The sequence below is a fragment of the Bufo gargarizans genome, chromosome 2, assembly GCF_014858855.1.
Source record: "Bufo gargarizans isolate SCDJY-AF-19 chromosome 2, ASM1485885v1, whole genome shotgun sequence".
Taxonomy (NCBI): Eukaryota; Metazoa; Chordata; class Amphibia; order Anura; family Bufonidae; genus Bufo; species Bufo gargarizans.
The window spans coordinates 412,830,389-412,849,841 of NC_058081.1; the positions used below are offsets into that span (position 1 = coordinate 412,830,389).

Below are 19,453 nucleotides of genomic sequence, written 5' to 3' on the forward strand. Positions count from 1 at the left end.
TTCTTGTGTTTTAATAATTAAATAAATAAATAAAAAACTTTGTAAAAAAAATTATTATTTTTCTTTCCGTTATAACTTTTCTATATTTACATCTATGGAGCTGTATGAGAGCTCATTTTTGTTTGTGGGGGCAATTTATACTTTTCAGTGACCAGTTTGAAGTGTATGTGACTTTTAGATCGCTTTCATAAAATTATTTTGTGGAGGTGAAGTGACAAAAAATGGTGAATTGGCCATTTTGAATTTTATTTCCGTTATGCCATTCACCGTATCGGTTAAATGTTTTTATATTGTAAATGTTTAGTACGAGCGTTTTTGAATGCTGAAATGCCTATGATGTTTTTATTTAAATTTTAAGGAATGGGGTGATTTGAACTTTTATATTTTTTTACATTTTCAAAATGTTTTCCTTTTTTTTAAGTCCTCGTAGGTGAGTATAACCAGTAATCATTAGATTGCAAATTATATTCTGTGATGGGTATTTATTCGTCACAGAACACAACATTTACTATATTCTAATACAGTGCTGCCACCTCCAGGCATGTATTGGAATATACCAGTGATAGGTATCGAAGCCTCAAGCAGGCTCCGGTTTATCAATGTAATGTAACAGCTTCACCGATCTCAGCCGGGGGGGGGGGTTGGGGTGGCAGGATTTTGTAGGCAATAGATGCATGGCATCTGGGGGACTAAATGTCTACAATTGACCTTATGGTTGATCACAGACATTAGCCCTGGAGCCCTGGGCCTCTGTCGTCTGAAACAGCAGAAACCCCTTACTATCTTTGAAGTGACGATTTCTGCCATATGGTGGTCATCAAGGAGCTAACAACTAAAAAAACTAACAACTGTCCATATTCTGTGACTGACTATGTGCTCCAAAAATCATTATTTTTATTTATTTTTTCCATTTCTGATGTGGAGAATTTTTCTTTGCTCTGCCTTGATAGGCCAATAAGCCCTAATATTATGCATAATAATAAAAAATAATAAAAACAGTCCAAAGTAAGTGATCCCTTTTAAACTTATCATTTCATTCTTATGATTAAAAACATATAACTCATGTAATTGTGCAAAACAAAAATAAATTAGCAATCAGGAGGTTAATCACAGTTCATACATAAATCCTACTAAACAGAGTGCTAGCATGTTTCTGTAAAACCACCTAGTGCAATTTCTGCATTCCAAAATTACACTTAGTCCTTCCATCTCTATTTTTTTAATTGCCAGGACAGCGTATTACATGTTATTGATAGCCCTAAGCTAAAATTAATTTTGAATCAGTGACATTCACCCAGAAGATAGAATTTCATGACATCATGTAGTCTTCTAGCTCAGCAGTCTTCTAATGCTCCTTGCAATCTATTTTTGTATTATGGAAGGTGATTTTACCAGGGGGAACTGCATGTCTGTAGTTTGGCCTTTCATATGGTAATCTCTTCTGCAATAAAATGTAATCGACTAAATAAGCACTTGTTATAGTCTTCACTGCTAATGTTATCCATTATGTACATAAAAAGTAACATCTCACTGTAACTACATATATAGTTTATATATATCCTGTAGTGATCGATTATTAGCTGCTGTCAGGAAAAGAAATTGCAGATTTTATTATTTTACTGCTAAAATGACTAGACCAACAAACAGAAATCCTGACCAAGCTAATTCAGTGAAGGTGTTGATTCCACTACACCTTCAGTAACAGTCATTCACTGAACAGCATACACAAGCATGCCCTGCTTCCCCTGAAATTCCACACTGCTCACTACAAGCTACTGTCTCACTTGCTGTGCAGTAAAAGAAAGCAGCAGATAAAATTAGCTGGAATCCCACACTGAAACTGCTTCCGGAAGATGGGTTCTTTTACTGCAGAACAGAGTAGTTTGTACTGAGTAGTGTGAGATTTAAGCAACAGCTGAGAAGAAAGCATACCAAAAGGAGCTTGTCAATTAACCCCTTCAGGACCCGGCCATTTTTCACCTTAAGGACCAGGCCATTTTTTGCAAATCTGACCAGTGTCAATTTATGTGGTGATAACTTTAAAACTCTTTTACTTATTCAGGCCATTCTGAGATAGTTTTCTCGTCATGTATTGTACTTCATGACAGTGGTTAAATTTTTGTCAAAATTTTTTATTTATTTTTTCAAAAAAAAAATCAAAATTTACCCCAAATTTTGAAAAGTTAGCAAATTTCCATTTCTCTACTTTTATAGCAATTCCTCCAAAAATAGTTGTTACTTTACATTTCCCATATGTCTACTTGAAGTTTGGATCATTTTGTAAATGCCATTTTATTTTTTGGGGACGTTAGAAGGCTTAGAAGTTTAGAAGCAAATCTTGAAATTTTTCAGAAAATTTCTAAAACCCACTTTTTCAGGACCAGTTTAGGTCTGAAGTCACTTTGTGAGGCTTACATAATAGAAGCCACCCAAAAATGACCCAATTTTGCAAACTACACCCCTCAAGGTATTCAATTTAAAAATGTTACTTTTTTGGCAGATTTTCCATTTGAATCCAATTTTTCCAGTTAAAAGAAAGGGTTAGCAGCTAAACAAAACGAAATATTTATTGCCCTGTTTCTGTAGTTTACAGAAACACCTCATATGTGGTCGTAAACTGTTGTTCGGGCACACGGCAGGGCGCAGAAGGAAAGAAATACCGTACGGTTTTTGGAAGGCAGACTGGTTTTTTGACACCATGTCCCATTTGAAGTCCCCCTGATGCACCCCTAGAGTAGAAACTCCCAAAAAATACCCCATTTTGGAAACTAAGGGATAAGGTGGCAGTTTTGTTGGTACTATTTTAGGGTACAATAGATTTTTGGTTGCTCTATATTACACTTGAGAGGCAAGGTAACAAGAAACAGCTGTTTTGGCACCGTTTTAATTTTCTGTTATTTACAACATTCATCTGACAGGTTAGATCATGTGGTATTTTTATAGAGCAGGTTGTCACGGATGCGACAATACCATATATGACTACTTTTTTTGGTTGTTTGTTTCAGTTTTACATAACAAAGCATTAAAAAAAAAAAAAGATTTTTTTGTGTCTCCACATTCTGAAAGCCGCAGTTTATTTTTTTGGGGGCGACTGTCTTGTGTAGGGGCTAATTTTTTGGGGGATAAGATTTTTTTACATGGTTTTTATTTTTAATTTTTTAAGGGGTTCACCTGAGGGATTAGGTCATGTGATATTTTTATAGATCAGGTTCTTACGGACGTGGCGATACCTAATATGTCAATTTTTTTTATTTATGTAAGTTTTAGCCAATGATTTCATTTTTTAAACAAAAAAAAATCATGTTTTAGTGTCTCCATAGTCTAAGAGCCATAGTTTTTGGGCGATTATCTTAGGTAGGGTATGGTTTTTGCGGGATGAGACGATGGTTTTATTGGCACTATTTTGGGATGCGTATGACTTTTTGATCGCTTGCTATTACACTTTTTGTGATGTAAGGTCGTTACGGACGTGGCAATAACTAATATGTATACTTTTTTATTTACTGAAGTTTTACACAATAACAGCATTTTTAAAACAAAAAAAAATATGTTTTAGTGTCTCCATATTCTGAGCTATAGTTTTTTTTTTTTTTTTTTCAGGCGATTGTCTTAGGTAGGGGCTCATTATTTGCGGGATGAGGTGACGGTTAGATTGGTACTATTTTGGCGGGCATACGCCTTTTTGATCGCTTGGTGTTGTACTTTTAGTGATGTAAGCTGACAAATTTTTTATTTATATTTTTATTTAGCACAGTTTCAATTTTTTTTATTTTCATCTGAGGGTTTAGGTCATGTGATATGTTTATAGAGTCGGTCGATACAGACATGTCGATACCTAATATTTTGGGAAAAGGGCGCTTTTTTTACGTTTAATTTTTTCTAAAACTTTCTTTTTTTAACTTCTACTTAACTTTTCACTTTGCTTTTTGTCCCACTATGGGACAGGGTCCGATCCCTGTTTCAATACAGCACAATGCAACTGTCAGACGCTAACAGTTGCCTAGGAGACCCAGCCCTGGGGCTGAATCTCCTGGGCTTCCGTAGCTGGCAGTCCCGATGCCTATTCAAGTCATCAGGGCTGACATAGCAACCCTCGGTTCCCCGTCGCCGCAGCACGGGGACCTGATGGGGATGTACAAGCTGCCTGAACACAGCATACAGGGGGTTAATTCGCCGGCATCTGTGTTTTCACCAATGCTGGCAGATACAGCAGGGGCCCGGCTGTCAGTATCAGCCGGGCCCCTGCTGCTGATCGCGGCAGCAGTTGTGGGGCAGCGCGTTAACCCTAGTATGAGAATGCTCATACTAGTGCGTTAAGTACCTGCAAGTTAGGATGAGCATTCTCGTCCAAGGTTGTGAACATGTTAAAAGGGATCAGAGTAGGACTGGGATACATTGGGCCCACCAGAGGAGTTGATGCTGAGAGCCAACCTTTTATCTACCACACAAATGTAATAAAAATATTGTCCATATAAAAAATATATAAATAATGTATAAACAAAACTGGTATGTGCTATACATACAAGTTCTATTCATATGAATTATGGGCTCCATTTAACGCATATACCTGGGATGTGTACACCGAACAAATGCCTCAGAATGATACCATACAATGAAATTTAAAGATGCTTTGCAGAAGTTCAATATTGATGACCTATGTTTAGGATAGGTCATCAATATCTAATTGGGTGGGGGTCCAACTCCCAGTACCCCATTAATTAGATGTTTGAAGGGGCCACAACACTCAGAAAAGCACGCCAGCTTCATCATAGTATGCAAAACCAGGGATGGACTGGCCATAGACAATACAGGAAAATTTCCCAGACAGCAGATGGCCACCTCTTCATGGTCTCTAGCTATGGTAATGATTCCTGACTCCTGAATTCTACTGTATTGCCATCCGAAGGCAATTGGAATAGGAGGGCAGAACATGGCAGCTGACAGTGGTTTCCACAGAGAGGAAGTTTTTGGGGCAGTATTTATTGTTAGATCTGGACCTTCTGCCATGCCTCCTGCTATCTCACTGGTCATATCCCCAGCATCTCCTGCCTCGCTGCCCACTGCTGTCTCCGCCAGATGGGGCAGGCGCATGCCTCCCAGGTGTGTCCTGTGGCCATGTTGCCTCTGTGCTCCATCCCATGCTGGTGTCCCATAGGGGCACACGCCCACTGCTTTCTGTCATTTATGCTTCCAGGGGTGCTTGCTCCTTACCTTCCAGAATGGCCCCTGGACAGGGTTACAAGGTTAAATAGCACAACTCCATACATTGTGTAGTGGCTGTACTTGGTGTGGCAGCTCAATTTAATTTACTAGAATGGCATTGTACTTCCAGAAAGTCAGTTGGAAGTTGGACCCCCCCAGAACAGATACATATGACCAATCCTGGGGATAGGTCATCAGTACTGAATTCCTGGAAAACTCCTTACATACCATTACACACACATATACATGTTATACATATAGTATATACCAGTCAACATATATACACATATTTACCGTACATATACCTTTAAATTTTTTTTATACATACCCGTTACGCACCTATATACAGGTCCTTCTAAAAAAATTAGCATATTGTGATAAAGTTCATTATTTTCTGTAATGTACTGATAAACATTAGACTTTCATATATTTTAGATTCATTACACACCAACTGAAGTAGTTCAAGCCTTTTATTGTTTTAATATTGATGATTTTGGCATACAGCTCATGAAAACCCCAAATTCCTATCTCAAAAAATTAGCATATCACGAAAAGGTTCTCTAAACGAGCTATTAACCTAATCATCTGAATCAACTAATTAACTCTAAACATCTGCAAAAGATTCCTGAGGCTTTTAAAAACTCCCAGCCTGGTTCATTACTCAAAACCGCAATCATGGGTAAGACTGCCGACCTGACTGCCGTCCAGAAGGCCATCATTGACACCCTCAAGCAAGAGGGTAAGACACAAAAAGAAATTTCTGAACGAATAGGCTGTTCCCAGAGTGCTGTATCAAGGCACCTCAGTGGGAAGTCTGTGGGAAGATAAAAGTGTGGCAGAAAACGCTGCACAACGAGAAGAGGTGACCGGACCCTGAGGAAGATTGTGGAGAAGGACCGATTCCAGACCTTGGGGGACCTGCGGAAACAGTGGACTGAGTCTGGAGTAGAAACATCCAGAGCCACCGTGTACAGGCGTGTGCAGGAAATGGGCTACAAGTGCCGCATTCCCCAGAAACAGCGGCAGAAGCGCCTGACCTGGGCTACAGAGAAGCAGCACTGGACTGTTGCTCAGTGGTCCAAAGTACTTTTTTCGGATGAAAGCAAATTTTGCATGTCATTCGGAAATCAAGGTGCCAGAGTCTGGAGGAAGACTGGGGAGAGGGAAATGCCAAAATGCCTGAAGTCCAGTGTCAAGTACCCACAGTCAGTGATGGTCTGATGTGCCATGTCAGCTGCTGGTGTTGGTCCACTGTGTTTTATCAAGGGCAGGGTCAATGCAGCTAGCTATCAGGAGATTTTGGAGCACTTCATGCTTCCATCTGCTGAAAAGCTTTATGGAGATGAAGATTCAATTTTTCAGCACGACCTGGCACCTGCTCACAGTGCCAAAACCACTGGTAAATGGTTTACTGACCATGGTATTACTGTGCTCAATTGGCCTGCCAACTCTCCTGACCTGAACCCCATAGAGAATCTGTGGGATATTGGGAAGAGAAAGTTGAGAGACGCAAGACCCAACACTCTGGATGAGATTAAGGCCGCTATCAATGCATCCTAGGCCTCCATAACACCTCAGCAGTGCCACAGGCTGATTGCCTCCATGCCACGCCGCATTGAAGCAGTCATTTCTGCAAAAGGATTTCCCACCAAGTATTGAGTGCATAACTGAACATAATTATTTGAAGGTTGACTTTTTTTGTATTAAAAACACTTTTCTTTTATTGGTCGGATGAAATATGCTAATTTTTTGAGATAGGAAATTTGGGTTTTCATGAGCTGTATGCCAAAATCATCAATATTAAAACAATAAAAGGCTTGAACTACTTCAGTTGGTGTGTAATGAATCTAAAATATATGAAAGTCTAATGTTTATCAGTACATTACAGAAAATAATGAACTTTATCACAATATGCTAATTTTTTTAGAAGGACCTGTATAAGGATAAGTGGGAACTAACTCTTCTTAGGGAGAGAGCACCTTAATCAATGTGAGGAGACTTATAGGCCATGCATGCTCCTCTGGAATTCTGGGAGGGAAGGGATGCAAACAAGCTCTTCACAAGCTCTGCCTCTAATGTCACCAGATGTAAGGCAGCTATCCTATAAGTCAATGTTCAGCTTTTAAAATAAGCCTTGAGACATGACTTGGATATTAAATAAGCAGCACCTCATCTGCAGACAGCTGTTTTGGAGTGATTGCCTCTCATCAGTGCAGAGCAGAGAGTACTGGCTTACACACACACACACACACACACACATCTCTTGCAGATAAGTGGATATAGGCTATGCAGGCTGTGGGGGCCATTACCCCCACCTGTCCTATTCCAAAAAAACTGTGGAAAGGATACATAACTTTCAGTATAGGCACACACACACACACACAGTCCCATATACAACTGGCGCATAATTTTTTATACACATATAAGCACATTCATAATCCCATAAACATATACATATATAGTAAATACTGTATATAGTCTCACATACATATACAAGCTCATACATAGTCTCATATTCACATACAAGCACAATTCTGACTTTTATTTTTTGGGGTTTGGACCCGAATACATTTTTCCCATACCATAGTTGTTCCTATTGCCCTGAAAACTGGTAGATAACTCCCTGTAGTCTATTATTCTATTCTATTTTATGAATAGAAGTAAATATTTGTAAATATTTCATGAATTTTTGCATCTTCTCTCCCCACCGCCTAAGCTTTTAAACGCAATGACAGCAATAGAAAATAGTGTGAGTGACACTGCTATATAAAGCTATGGACAAAGGCATTGTTGAAAATGTTAATGTCATAGCATGTGTGTTATTTTATTCATAATATAAAGCTTTAAAAATATATTTCTTATTGTAGGCAAATGGTGTCAGCAGTAGCAGCCATATAGTATGGAACATGATATACAGGAAGACAGCAGCAGTGGCAAGATGGGGCACCATCAGCAGGCCAGATCTATTCATTGGCCCAGCCAGAGAAGTGTAAAAATCCTTCTGAATCCATGCCTTGTTCATGTTAAGAACAGTGGTGTTTTTTGACAATTGAAAAGTGCAACTAGGTTCTTTTGGGTGTCAACAAGCCCCCTGTTGCACTTGAAAACACTCTCTGAGTTGACACTGGAGGCTGGGCAAAAAAGAACATAGAGAGCATATTGGGCCAGTTTGGGCCACTGTTATAGTTTACCTACCTAAAAGTCCATGGACTGAACCTGGCATTACAGAAATACGTTCTCTGTTAGCTGATTTGCCTCAGCCTGGCTAACTGTTCTATCATGTTGTGGAGACTGAACCGGCTGCTGCTGTGGCTTCTGCTACTTTTGTCAGCGGGGACTGCCGGAGGTGGGTGACTCAGGAGTGGGGAGAGGAGCCTCCATTTCAAACATTTGGCAGTAGAGGCCTGCTCACCGAAAGCTGCGTCAAGCTGCATATGCAGTGTTTCCTATTAATAAAGTAATTTGGCCTCCCTTTTAGCAGGAGGAAAACATTCCCCCATTTTGCTTTGATAGCGAGGGTCAAAAAGCATGGCTATCCAGTAATACCCAGACTGCTTCATGTGAATGATATTCCTGTCAGTATGTAAGCAAACAAGCATACAGGTCGCTATTCTGGTCAGAGTGCCTGAGGAGCCAGTTCTAACAAGCTCCACCCCCCACTGAGTTGATTGAGTGTTGTGGTTGGTGTCAACATCATCTTCCTGCTCCTCAACCTTTGACTACTCCTCCGGTGGCAGCTCCTCATCCTCCTCCTCCGTGGGACATTCTCCTTTTAGCTTGCCAACAGCTACAGGGTGGGTAGCAAGATGTTTTAGCTGTTTTTCTACCGCAGTCATTCCCCTGCATTAGAATAAGCTTCTATTCTACAAAACATATCAGAGGGATGAGATTATTCATGCCGCAATTGTCCCTACTGACAAATTCTATAGCCTCTTCGAAGGGCTTCAGCACACGACAGACATCTCTGAGCTGCCCACCTTGCTAAGGTGGTCTGGTGCATGACAAAATCATCCATTGTACAGACGCTCTACTGTGTGTAACTATGTAACTTTTGAATTCACTTCATCAGCATGTGATAAAAAGTAAAAATTACTAAACAGCTCATTTTAAAAGTTGCCGGAAATGTGACTGCATTTCCTGTTGCAATTTTACTATACAAAATGGCTGTGTGAGGAAAATGTAGAGTTATGATTTTATGTCTGCCCATTTGCTGTCAGCTGGCAGAGCAAGCAGGCTCCTCAGGTGACCCTGCTTCAAATCCTCCCATTGTTTACATTTCCCAACTCCACCAGCCTAGCTGGATGCAAGCTCCACTGGCAGGAGGTTTCTCTTCCTAGAACAAAAGAATTCCCCAGACATCATGGAACCAGGAGTTCATAAGGAATTATGAAATGACCATAAATCTCAGAAATACACTTGTTAAGTCTTTGAGACTCTGGGATCGAGATGTTCTCCCGGTCTTAGTTTGCTCATAAAACGCAGGGAATGGGATATACGGAGGATCGAAAGAGTAGCTAAAAATAGAAGCTCAGGTTTGGTTTCTACATGCACCAGTGCTCCAGGCAGATCCGTTGGCACCAGAACCATCTCCCTATGACCTTCCTGTGAGGAGCTATGATCCTTTGGTCCTGCACCTCTGGTATCTTTCTAAGGTACTCCTGGTCCGCCTGGACCAGCTGCCTTGTATGCGTATCCTCCTCCAGAGGTAGCGACCTGGTGTTTCCCTCGGGAAAGTCTATCCCCACCATCAGGGGTACTATGAAGATCCAGGAGTTCACTTAGACAATGCCCTTAGAGGAGGTAAGACACGTGGCACAGTGGGTTCACACCTGCTAGTTCGTGCCAGTAGGTGACACCGGGTATCGTGTTTGGAGGGACCTGTAAATCCTGCTTACATCCCTACCTCCCGTGTGACTATAGCATCCAATTTTACAAAATTACAGTTTTAAAGGACCACATACATATCCGGTAACTGACTTCTATCTGTTAAATCTGATCGTACCATCATGAGTATTTGCATATCGGACCATTGTATATAATCTGTGTGTATATAGTGTTTTGTCTAGTGCACCATTACCGCAAATAAATATATAAATTAATCTCGTGCTTGTTCTTAATCTCAATCCCACACATTTGTGTCTCTATATAACGTTACATGCTACCTGGGTTGGTTTCTGGCCCAATATTATTATGTTAACGGATCAGGCTTATATCTAACAAGGAACTGGTGGCAGTCTACCATGCTGGAAGGGCTCTGTTTCACTTGGGCAGTGAAAGCGCTTTCCCAGCTTATCAGGGTTGTGAGCAAGTGTTGTGCCACTCGAGAGGTTGCATGGGCCACCCTCTCTCACTCCCCGTGCCTCCCTGTGCCCGTGCGGACAGGGAGTGTCAGTGTAAACCTTTGCCAAACTAACCTTACATACTCCCAGGGAGGATGTAATGTCAAGTCTTGGTAATCAGTAATGAAACCATACCACATGATTCCGATATACGTGACATCAAGCGTTGTTGCGAGACGCGGTTCGTCACAAGCTGCCAAAAGAAAGAAGTTATCAAATTTCAGATTTACAAGCATTCAACCATTTATGACTTTACTCGATTATTGATGAATTTAGTAACATTAAATGTAGCATTCTCTTAAGATTAATACTTATAGATGCCGTATTTTTCACTTTATAGGACTCACTCGATGATAAGATGCACCCCAGGTTTTAGAGGAGGAAAATAAGAAAAAAATATTTTTCATCAGACCTCATATCAAATCCTCAGATCAGACCCCCATAAATATGAGGACATCGGATCAGACCCCCATATCAGGACATCACATCAGACCCACATGTCAGTCTTCTATGTCAGACCCCATCAGACCTTATATCAGCCCCCCATCAGACCTCATATCATCACTCAATGTGAGACCCCTATCAGACCTCAGATCAGCTCTTTATTTCAGCCTTAATCTAGTCTCTCACTTAAACTTTCCAATTAACTTGAGTTTCCAGTTTTGCCTCATTCACCCACTATCAACTGCGGTCACGTGATGTGCCAGCGGGCTTCACTACATAATATCCGCTGCAGAGAGTTGTCGGGTCCCATAATCCTCATAAACTTCCCTTGTTTACTCCCACTCTTCTCTGCCACTCCCTGCACACTACATATAATATATATATATTGACTGGGAGTGGCAAAGAAGAGTGGGAGTAGACAAGAGTTGACAGGAAGGAGATGCAAGGGGGGTGTTGTATCAGCACTGATAATGTTAGATAAGATATGACACTGATTCATTGTTAATGGCAAAATCTGTTACTAGGAGCCAAGATGTTATTCTTTAAACCTTTGTTATTGATAAAAGCAAAGCTCAAATAGGCCTTTTTGTGCATTTGTGACATTTTAGGCTGTTTTTGCAGCACTAGTCTTGCTTTAATAAATATTGAACCCTAAGAGACTTTATTAATGTTAATGGGGTCTAATCTGGAGTTGCCAGTATTCATAATGGATTATGTGTAGTTATTATGGCTCATTTATAAATAGAAGCCATGACCTCAATGTACAGAGAGCCTTAGGCTGGTTTTGCATGTTTAGGTTTTATTTATGTAGTTTTAGAAGCTAAAACCAGGAACAGATCATAAACGGAGGGCAAGTGTAAACTAGATTGGCATTTCCTTCAGGAAATACCTAGTGCTTGAAAAGAGTTGACAGTTTGTGTGTGTGAGAAGAGGGCTGTGTCTCTGAGACTGACTATAACATCATCCATACCAGTTCGAATTTGAAACTCTGAACATTCTGTCAATCATTTCCATTTGGGATCTTTTTATTTTTAATCCCTTCACGACATCTGATGTAATAGAACGTCATGGCGGCAAGTGACTTGCCGAATTTTGTTGTACTATTTTGTCATGGTGATTTTTTTGTGTTCACCTTTTTTTTCAATTTGACATGTACTGCTATTTCCATTTGATTTTTGATTATAAGTGGATGGGCTCACCTGGGAATTCCGCTGTTCCTCCTCGGGAGGCTAGTAGTGATGATCGAGCACCAAAGTATTTGGGTGTTTGGCCCAAACACATTGCTATATTCGTGTGCTCGACAGAGGGGAGGGTGCCTGGTCCATTGGAAAAGGTCAGAAAGTGACAGAAACACCACCAAAATGGATCGGGAACAGAATGGGGACGATGTCTGTATGCATCTTGGACTCCCAGGTCGCTGCTGGGAACCATGCTGTCCGAGTTGTACTCTACTTTTACAGACTGACAAAAATATGCACAAACCCCCCCCAAAAAAAATCTATTTTACAATATTTACTGTATATTTAATTGTATATAAAGTGCAAGTGCTGCAAAAAATTACAAGAGGCACTCCGAAACAGCCTGTATATCACATAAAGGAAGGGCCTCGTTCACATTGTGGTACAATAGTTCAGCTAGTGGGACTCCTACACTCATAAATCCTATGCACTAAGTGAAAGGGCTGCCAAAAATGAACTGGTACTCCAAAACACCCTTTGTTACACATAAAGGCATCTTACACATCCTTGAAAATTTATGATTGATGGCCTGCTAGTGACCCTCAAAAACATTTGGAGTAAGGACCTACTGATCTGACCATCTAAAACATTAGGGACGAGGGCCTGCTGCCACATTGGTGACTATAGATAACCTCTGGGCGATTGCACGTCCCCGTGACGGCCACGAACCATTTGGATGTCTGCCCTATAAACTTTCAATGCTCTTTTCTGTGCCTACCAGGTTGATCACGGGTATTCAGGGTTTGATACTGGAGAGGGAGCCTGAGAAAGGGCTACCACATCCAAGGGAGGTCAATGGCTGAAATCTGATTGGCTGTTGTTGCCTTGCCTCTTTTTTTTCCTAATTTTGATCCACCCAGAGAGGGTGGGTCAAGTTATTAAAGCACAAGAATCCAAGGAAGGCAGCAGGCATGCAGCAATTACCTACTCCTGACTCGGGGAGGTAGTGACGATAAATAACAATACAGCACTCTATATCGGCCCTGTTATTGGAATGAGTACACTTTACGTTAACTAGGATCTATTGGAGGGCAAGTCTGGTGCCAGCAGCCAACTTGCTCCCGACCTCCAAAATGTTCACCCAGTGTGCCATCATGGTGAGGATTGTATTGACCAGACTCTTGGCTACTGATACTGGACTTGTAGGTGAGGGCCTGCTGCCACTTTGTTGACTCTAGATAACTTCTAGGCGATCGCACATACCCGTGACAGCGACGATCCATTTGGATATATGCCCTATCAACTTTGGTGCAATTTTTCAACAAGAACCTTCTGGTATAGCACCGTTTAGCATTATATGCGAGGTCCTGCAGCTGACCCTGTAAAACATTATATGTGAGAGCCTGCAGTTAAGCTGACCCTGTAAAAAATTATATGCTAGTGCCTACAGATGAGCTGACGCTGTACAACATTATATGCGAGTGCCTGCAGGTGAATTGACGCTCTTAAACATTATATGCAAGTGCATGCTGTTCAAATAATGCTCTAAAACATTATATGTGAGTGCATTCTGTTCAGCTGATGCTCTAAAACATTATTTGCGAGTGCCTTCAGGTGAGCTGACGCTCTAAACATTATATGCGAGTGTATGCAATTCAAATGATGCTCTAAAACATTATATGCGAGTGCATGCTGTTCAGCTGATGCTCTAAAACATTATATGTGAGTGCATCCTGTACAGCTAATACTCTAATATGATATGCGAGTGCATGCTGTACAGCTGACCCAATAAAACATTTTTAGTTGAGGGCCTGCAGTTGAGCTGACCCTATAAAAAAAAATATAGAGTGGAGGGAATATATACAATCAGGAGGAGGAGGTGTGGCAAGTGCAACACTATGAAGTGTCTTTTGCGCTGTGGCATTAGAAGAATTTTCATATCTCTGACTTTTAGTCTAACCAGACTGTCTTTTACTCTGTAATTCCTCTAGCGCCGTTCTATGGAAACAGTACGTTTAAAGAGCACACCAAATACTTCAAATAACTTCTTTATTAACTTCAACTTTTCTTCATATATAGCACTGCCCCCTCCGCAGCAGATAGTCCATGTACAAAACATGTGTTGAAAAGATATCACAAAATGGCGGTATGCATAAGATATTGGCTCAACTGTTCAAAATTGTCATTCAACATAAAATGGTGGATATATTTCTCTCTTCAGTATCTGTACTCTCACTTTAAGTTATTTAAGCACTTTATGGTCTCTCTGAGAGGTATATCTGAGGTCTAATAGTTCTACTTGCAGTATGCAGTGACTGCAGATTGGTTGAGTATGATCTGGTATGGTTGTATGGAATTTGGATTGCAATATGGAATCAGAATGCTTGCAATTGTATGCTTGCAATTCGTAGCTTGCAATTTGTATTTGCAATTGTATGGTTGCAATTGAATTTGCAATTGGTGGAACTGTAATTAAACACATATATATCTAGTTCAGTATACAGTTCTAAACACAATACTAACAATATGAACATTATATAACTGCTTTAACTACCTATTTTGGCCTCTTGTTCCCATAATACTCAGCTCTCAGTGGAGTGAATGTCTTTTCAGCTCCTGTCTCTGGTGAATAATGATTCTAGCAGCAGGAGCTGGGGGAATTCCCAGACAGGCTGTGATTGATGAAAACTCTAGCTGTGTGAGAAGCTGGCTGTGATTGGTCTAGACTTCTGCACAGCAACAACAGATTAACACTATGCATTCTGTTGTTTCTGCTGAGTCATTGAGCTTACCTTACATTTCAAAATTAATCTTAAAGGCATATTATCCTTTTCTGCTTCTGTGAACACAAAATATAACAATTATATGACATCCAAAACATGATGTCACAGTAAATAATTCTGCTTTTGTCTTTAACACATGAACATAGGAACTGTATTAAGGTTATTAGCAGTTTTAGCTGGCAAGCTTCACTCCCACCAAAATTACCTATAATTCTATGTTCTTAGTGGTAGGACTTGAACATGAATTTGAGGAATTTTCCATCAGCTTCTCAACTTCCAAGTGTCTTTTAGCACTCTCAAGTAGAACAACTTACTTTTGTATAGAACGTTCCAACTTGTGTGGAGTAGTGAGACGTTTTCTTTTTTTGTCAAGTTTTGAGTCTCCAATTTGTAACAACACTCTTCTTACTAGTTTGTCTTCATCCTTTTGAACTTCTAGAACTTTGGCCAATTTCCATTGACTTCTAGGTAAATCTTCTTCTTTCACTAACACTATGTCACCAACTTGGACATTTCTTCTGGGTGATTGCCATTTACTTCTTAGCATAACATTGGCTAAGTACTCTTTCCTCCATCTATTCCAAAACTGTTTTTAAAGATATTGAATTCTTCACCAACTCCTTTTAGCATATAAATCCTCTTTGGTGAACTTGCCAGGCAGTGGCTGTATGTAATCGGACTTAAGGTGAAGTAGATGGTTGGGAGTTAAAGGGTCTAAACTTGTTGGATCGTTGATGTTATCAACTGTACCTGGACGACTGTTAACAATAGACATTACTTCATAGAATAGAGTCCTCCTAAGTGAAGTATCATCTATTCTTCCGGCGTTCTTTTTCAACACTAAACTTAACACATTTCTCACAGTTCTGATTTGTCTTTCCCAAACTCCTTCTGTATGGCTTGCATGTGGAGCATTCATATTAAAAATCACACTGATTCTCTAACAAATACTTTTTCTTTATCGATCTCTTTTAGAGCTTTCTTCAATTCATTCTTTGCTCTGACAAAATTAGATCCTTGGTCAGATCTAAGCTCTCTGACAGTACCTTTAATGGCTATGAAACATCCCAAGGCATTGATGAATGCGCCAGTTGACATATCTTCTAACATTTCCAGGTGAATTGCTCTGGAGCTCAGACATGTAAATATCAGTACCCCTTGTGGTTCTGTTTGGTGATGAATGGGCCAAAACAATCCATTCCGCTATAAAGAAATGATGGTGATGGGTTTACACGATCTGCCGGTAAATCTGCCATTCTTTGTTCTTCTGTAGTTCTACGTGCATTTCTGCAGACTACACATTGACTTATATACTTTGCTATAACTTTGCTTCCTTTCACAATCCAGTGACTTAACCACCTTCTCTCAAACAGCTTTGGGTAAAGCTTCTTTCTTGATGCAAGGATATGTTGTGCTAGTGATCAATAATCAATCTTGTGAAGGTCGAATTTTTGGGTAGAATTGCCGGATGCTTCACTCTGATAGGTAACGATGCATTTTCCAGTCTCCCTTCCACCTTCAGTATAACATCCTGCAGAACAAGATTAAGCTTCTACAATCAGTGGTTATTTGAAAGCTTTTTAGGTTCTTGACAAAGTATCTTCAACTCTTCACTGTAGAATCTCTGTTCAATGAGTCTTATGACTGTTTCTTCAGCATTCAGTCTTTCTTCTACATTCAATGATTCCTTGTTTCTGATTCCCTTTGCCATATTCGAGCTACTACATGTATGACTGTATTCCATTTTGAACATCTGGCTAGTCTTTCAAGCGGACACCTGGATGTTCGAGTTCAACGGGTTCAGCCGAACTTCACTTAAAAGTTTGAGTTTTGAATTTCACCAGAAAATATAACTGATTTTTTTTATAGTTTTTACCGGTCTACTAGGTAAAGCGGTGGTACATCACACCCAAAATTTTTAGAATTTCAACCGAAAATGTAACTGACAATTTTTATTTTATTTTTTACGGGTCTACTAGGTATAGCAGTGGTACATCACACCCAAAAATTGTTGAATTTCACCAAAAAATGTTACTGACAAAGTAGTGAAATGACATAAAATAAGAAACGTACAAATAATAAAAAAAAAATAAAAAAATGGATTTATGAGGTGGAGTTCCATATGGAGTAGGAGTTTGAGGAGGCGGTGGACATAGCGCTGTAGGTGGAAGCGGCGGTGGAAGAGGATGAGGTAGCAAACACTGTTTTTTGGTTTTAATAAAATTTTTTACAATTAGGGTGCACTCCAAAAGAGTGTGAAATATCCAAAATACAAGATTGAGCAATTGTGCTGCAGTATAACAATGGCTGGATAAGGCAGGTATACGTGTCTATTCTGCACATAGTACGGACAAGTCCTGTGGGATCCATGCCTGGTTCATTTTAATGAACGTTAGCTTGTCCACATTGGCTGTGGACAGGCGGCTGCACTTGTCTGTGATGACGCCCCCTGCCGTGCTAAACATACGTTCAGATAATACACCTCCAAGGCGTAAAGGACAAGCTCAGGCCATGTACCCAATTTGGAGACCCAGAAGTTGAAGGAGGCAGACCCGTCATTCAGTACGTGTAGGCATGTGTACACAGTGGTGGTGAAATGCTACCTCCTGCTAAGACGTTCCATATATTAGCTGGTGGTGCTAGTTGTTGGGGCGTGCTGACAAAACTTCTCCACATTTCGGCCATGGAAATCTGCTTTCTGAGGTGCTGGTGGTGCCCCAGCTGCGTTGCCAACCTCTTCTTCTGCCTTCGCCTTGTGCTTCCACTGTGCCCACGCTGTCAGATGGGAATGCCACCAGCAGCGTGTCTACCAGCGTGTGTTTGTACTTGCGCATCTTACTATTACGCTCCAGTGACGGAATTAAGGATGGTACGTTGTCCTTGGAACAGGGATCCAGCAGCGTGGCCACCCAGTAATCAGCACAAGTTAGAATGTGGGCGACTCGGCGGTCGTTGCGGAGACATGTAAACACTCATGTGTGCCAGGCTGCCCAGAGGCAACGAAAAGCTGTCCTCTGTGGGAGGTGTATCGTCTCTGTCCTCTGTATCCCCCCAGCCACGCACCAGTGATGGCCATAAGCTGATCTGGGTGCCACCCTGCTGTGAACATGGTTCTTCCTCCTCCATCTCCTCATCCTCCACCTCCTCATCCTCCAGAACTGTGCCCTAGCTGGACAATTATGTACCTGGCGTTTGTGGGAGCAGAAATCCCACTTGGAGCTACTTGTGAATGACAGGCCGGAAACCCTACAAAATGATCCCTCTTCCTTAGTTTTTTCAAGGAGGCATAGAAGTGGGATAGTTACGCTGAGAACGTTGTTATTGGCACTGGCCATGTTGGTGGAGTACTCCAAACAAGGAACACAGGTCTCACATGGAGGCCAGTCATTGGTGGTGAAGTGGTGCGGTTCCACGTGGAGTTTCACCCGTGCATGCTGCAGCTGAAACTCCACTATCGCCTGCTGCTGCTCGCACAGTCTGGCCAGCATGTGCAAGGTGGAGTTCCACCTAGTGGGCACGTCGCATATGAGGCAGTAAACCAGAAGGCCGAAGTTAAGCTGCAGCGGTGTAGGGTTTGTCCCCCAAACAGATACGTTTTAAAACTGTATATAGTGGAAAAACCGGCACTCTACATCTATCAATAATGCTAGGGAGGCAGTATGTGGGATAGTAAAATATATATTTATTTTTGTAAGGGTACGTTTTTTAGGAATGGGAAATAAAGAGGTAAAGGTTCTAAAAATGTGGAGGTCCAAAGGATGAGGTTCTCATAAATAAAAATAGCAATAAGAATGATGTTTTGCCATATACAGCGTTTGCAGATGCACAATACCAGAGATATGTCAAAAAATATACCAAAAAGTAACAGGAGTAACAAAAAATAGCAGATATATGCAGAGTGGAGGTGTGGCACTGCAGTAATTATCTAATAGCGGTTTTCACCTTCCGTGGGTACAGTGAGTGGTTGTGTCCATTTATTTGTAGTCCATAAAAATTATCTATCTGTACCTACGGTCTTGGTCACATAGGAGGTATATAATATATGGATAGAGCGGTGAGAAAAATAGAAAGGATAAAAATATATAAAAAAATGAAAAATGTAAAAATATAAAAATATGTAGTAGGTCAGACGGGTGCTGTACTTAGTGTGGCGTCCCACACATTAAGGGAACTGCACCCTGACTGTTTACCTTTCTTTGCGAGGTGTCCTGGTTGTAGGAGCAGCCTTGCTGCGCTCTGCAGTGTTTGTTTTTCCCGGTCTTCTCGGCGTGCCACGTGGATATGACGTCACTTCTTCGGTGTCTCAAGTGTCTTAGCCGGACTTGGATTTAAGTTTTTTCGTTGGTGGTCTTTTCAATCCGGAGGATTCAGATGGGATTCGTTGCTCGGAAGCGCTTCCAAGGTGAGGTTATTGGCAGGTTAAAACCTGCCAATAACCTCACCTTGGAAGCGCTTCCGAGCAACGAATCCCATCTGAATCCTCCGGATTGAAAAGACCACCAACGAA

General features: G+C 40.9%; 2 protein-coding genes across 7 annotated transcripts in view; one reads left to right on the forward strand and one right to left on the reverse strand.

Moving 5' to 3' along the window:
* DOCK2 (dedicator of cytokinesis 2) overlaps nt 1–19,453 on the forward strand; it is a 1,177,826-nt gene that overhangs the window by 673,782 nt on the left and 484,591 nt on the right. The gene's annotated exons all lie outside the window — the stretch shown is intronic.
* Nucleotides 1–19,453, reverse strand: part of INSYN2B (inhibitory synaptic factor family member 2B) — a 96,054-nt gene that overhangs the window by 52,756 nt on the left and 23,845 nt on the right. Inside the window, exons 2-3 of one of the 4 annotated variants that reach the window (XM_044280881.1) lie at nt 14,956–15,002; nt 10,617–10,734 (exon numbers count right to left, since the gene is read on the reverse strand). The exons of 1 other annotated variant lie outside the window; for it this stretch is intronic. The gene's annotated coding sequence lies outside the window, so the exon portion shown is untranslated. The remainder of the gene's footprint in view (nt 1–10,616; nt 10,735–14,955; nt 15,003–19,453) is intronic. 2 more of the 4 variants (XM_044280883.1, XM_044280880.1) reach the window with 2 other exon arrangements.